A 4,375-nucleotide genomic window follows, 5' to 3' on the forward strand; every position below is an offset into this window, starting at 1 on the left:
AAATATATAAATATAAATATATATATATAAAGGCGACTCGAGTTTCAGGGCTATTTCCCTTCGTCATGGCCGGTATGACAGTCTTTAACAGACTGTAATAAGTTGGCTGGTTTTCTGTCTTTTATACCAATTCCTTTGGATGGCAGCAGTAGGTGTCTGGCTATTTTTAGAATTGATGTTAAATCTATTTTTAGACATGATGATATTTTAATTTATTGTTTTGTGTGGGTTGTAGGGATAAGATTTTTAAACCGCAGTAGGTGTTTGGCTGTATATATATATATATATATATATACACACACGACGGGCTTCTTTCAATTTTCGTCTACCAAATCCACTCACAAGGCTTTAGTCGGCCCAAGGCTATAGTAGGAGACACTTACCCAAGGTGCCATGCAGTGGGACTGAACCCGGAACCTTGTGGTTGGGAAGCAAGCTTCTTATCACACAGCCACATATATATTTATATATTCATATAAATGTGTATATATATATGTGTGTGTGTCAATGTATGTGTCTATATGCATGTGTGTATATATATGTGTTTATGTGTTTATGTGTATGTATGTATGTATTTGTGTGTGTGTGTGTGTAAGTATGTATGCATGTGTGTGTATGTATATGTGTATGAATATATATGTGTGTATATATATATATATATATATATATATATATATATATATATATATATATACATATTATGTATATCTGTGTGCGTGTGTGTATGTACATTTATTCTAAATTTGGTATGAAACAGTAAATTGTTTTTTTTTTTTTTTTACAAAAGATATGAATTAACTCTAAAACGTCTGTTTACGGGAAATGGAATTTTCAAAGAATAAATTTCAAGGGTGTGTTTCCATTCCTTATTGAATCTAAATCACTAATTAATGTAGAAAGATAAGATCATATACAATGTTATATAGCTTTCTCTCAACCGCTACAAACATGGGTCATTAAAAAATTCCTTGCCATTTATTACTTGTAAGCGTTGTTTTTTTCTGTGTAGAAAACAGCAGATAACGAAGAAGAAATAACCAATATGATAAAAATTTGGAACAAACCCAAGCTGAATATACATACCACACCACACCACACCACACCGCACCACACCACACACTGTAGAAATAAAGTGCCAACGATGTGCCCTCGATACGGTGACTCAACAAGAAAGAAATAATACACAAATCTCCCGCATATCAAATCCAATTGTGGCCTCATTTACTAAATTTTTCTTGAGTTTAAGGACCTATAAAACTGGTTATGCGGTCACCATGGCTTATAAGTGACCGAGATCACAACATTTCCCTTGAATAACCCGTTGCAGGGATCATGGTCACCAATTGACTCCAATACCTGGATGATACTCAATTTTATCGATCTCAAAAGGATGAAAGGCTAAGTTGACCGCGGTGGCGTTTAAACTCAGAACTTAAAGATTTGGAAGAAATGCCCCTAAGCACTGTCAAACGATTTTGCTGGTTCGCTGCCTGATAGAAACATTCAATGGGTTCTTATTATTAATTAAATGTTACTTTTATCAAACCGAATTTTCCCTTTGTGAGGGCTAAAATCCCATACTCTCCCCCTTGCACTCGAAGCATTTCCCTACGAAGTGTAGATGAGGTTTTCCCTTTCATCGAATTCTGTATACACGGGCCAATAATTGGCATTTGTTGTACCACTTCAAGGTTCACTGTAGCGGCGTGTTGGCCTGCGTGCCTCAATGACATTAAGAGCTATGCCAGTCGAATGCAAGCTTCAGGTAGGGCCTTCCATATTGAGCAAGTCAAAATATAGAGGCCAGATTAATTTGGACCACCTCTTCCCAGAGGTAAGAATGGGTTTGCATAGGGTCAACACCCTTACATAGAAAAATGCAAAGTTAGAAAAGCACCGATAACAATACAAACCCAACAAGACTTGGGAGAGGAAGGACAGCGCAAAGTCGAGATCAGTGAAGAAAAATATTGTCGATAACCTATCCTCCAAAGGAAACGAAGGGCTTAAGTACCACGACTGCGAAAACTGCGGTTACTGTTATTAGTCTTACATTATTGTCATGTGGTCTCAGGTCAGACTATGCTCTTCCTATTTTTTAAGGACATTTGAAGGTAATTTCACTGTTAATTCTAATAATCACATGGAGACTGTTGTTGTCCTGGCATTATCGTTACAAGTATTGTTTACTGTTTTTGCTTTTGAGGTGGTTTTTCTCATCGTTGTTTGTGATCATGTTGTCTAACCCATAACAGGCGCGAGCTCTAATCAAAAAGAAGTTCTAGACCATAAAATTTTGTTTTCAATCATAGCATATCGGACGACATTATCCAATGCAACTATTCCAGTTTTAAAGACTGTAGAATGTGATTTGAGTAAAATTTAGTTTCTAATTCAAACATAGACAAACGACAAACAAAATATATCTTTGGCTCGTATCAACAAAACAATCTCTGATTTAGATACAAGGCCGAGCAGATTTGAGGATTTACAGCAAATTTGGGATTTATTTTCAAAATAATTGCATTTTCTGTCATCTTTTGGTATTTATTTAGTTTTCTGTTTGTTGTTGTATTGCTGTTGTTGTATTGCTTGATGTACATCGTTTATTCCATCGTTTTATCAATCTTTTCCAACGATTATTTCCTCAGCCATTTTGTAACGATAAAAATTACTTATCTTGTTAGGAAGCCGCAAATCCAGTTTGACAGGTAAATTCGGTTCGGTTGGATTTGAATTCAAGACATAATTAAATAGTGCAAGGCATTTTACCGGGTGTTCTACCATTTTTGACCCACACACAGATCTTCCATCGTCACAAAACCAGACGTTTGTAAGAAAGGATATAAACGATCAAATGAATCCAAGAAGAATAAAAGGCTTACTCGCCCTCGATGGGATTTGATCTGATAATATTGATATGTAATTAAATACTATAAAACGTCTGATCCTGCATTCCTAGCACTTTTGCCAGTCAGCACTAACGTCCAATGATAATATTTCTTAAACAACGAAGTGAAATTTTGAGGGACGAGTCAAGCGATTAAATCAACTTTAATACGACTGGGCTACTCTATTTTATCGACTAAACAATCTCTGATTTAGATGCAGGGCCAGCAAATTTGAGGATTCACTTGATACCATCGGACCATCGGTAACAGTATTTGATTGGTATCTTATTTTATCGACGCCTAAACGATGAAAAGCAAAGCTGACCTCGGCGCTATTTGAACTCAGAAAATAAAGTGCCGCAAGTAATGCCGCTAAGCATTTTGCCAGACGTGCTGACGTTACTGCCATTTCATCGCCTTTGTGAGTCGAGTAATAATTATTTCTACTCTAGGAACAAGGCCTTGAGTATATTTTGGGGTAAGGCACCTAGTCGACCCCAGTGCATAACTGGTACTTATTTCATCAACTCCGAAAGGATGAAAGGCAAAGTCGTTCTCGGCGAAATTTGAACTCAGAACGTAAAGACAAACGAAATACCGCTAGGCATTTCGCCCAGCGTGCTAACCATTCTGCCAGCTCGCCGCCTTATGCTAGTCAAGCAATAGTGGTTCTAAAGTTTAGTGCAGGGCCAACTGTGTTTTTTGGGGAGGGGGAAGTCGATTAGATCGATTCCAGTATTTGACTAGTAATTCATTTTATAGCACCCGGAGAAATGGAAAGCAAGTTCATCTCGGCAAAATTTGAACTCAGAGCATCTAAAGGTCTGCCCGCTCACCATCTTCATCACCTTATTAATAACGATCTCCGATTAAGACATGAGGCCAGTCAGCCATTTTGAAAGGAGGGCGCGGCGTTAGTCGATAGCATCAACTTGAATGGTATTTAATTTTATTGACCCCGAAAAGATGAATGGCAAAGCTGACCTCGGCGGGGTTTGAACCCAGAATGTGACAAGCCAGGAGAAAAGCTGTATTACATTTTGTTCGTCGCGCTAATGACTCCACAATTCCAGCATCTTCACCTTTACTATTAATAATAGGTTTTGATTTAGACATGAGGACAGCGATTTTGTGGGGAAGGGTTAGCAATACCATCGATCCCAGTGCTAGACTGGTACTTGTATCTTATTTCTTTATTGCCCACAAGGGGCTAAACATAGAGGGGACAAACAAGGACAGACAAACAGATTAAGTCGATTATATCGACCCTAGTACATAACTGGTACTTATTTAATCGACACCGAAAGGATGAAAAGCAAAATCGACCTCGGCGGAATTTGAACTCAGAACGTAAAGACCAAAGAAATACCGCTAAACATTTTATCCGATTCTATCAAATAATAACCCTCTCCTTTTGTATTAATAATGGTTATGCTTGTCAAATTGGAAAGAATCTTGTTTATATCACTGAATTAATTCTTAAC

Source organism: Octopus bimaculoides, chromosome 7, assembly GCF_001194135.2.
Source record: "Octopus bimaculoides isolate UCB-OBI-ISO-001 chromosome 7, ASM119413v2, whole genome shotgun sequence".
NCBI lineage: Eukaryota > Metazoa > Mollusca > Cephalopoda > Octopoda > Octopodidae > Octopus > Octopus bimaculoides.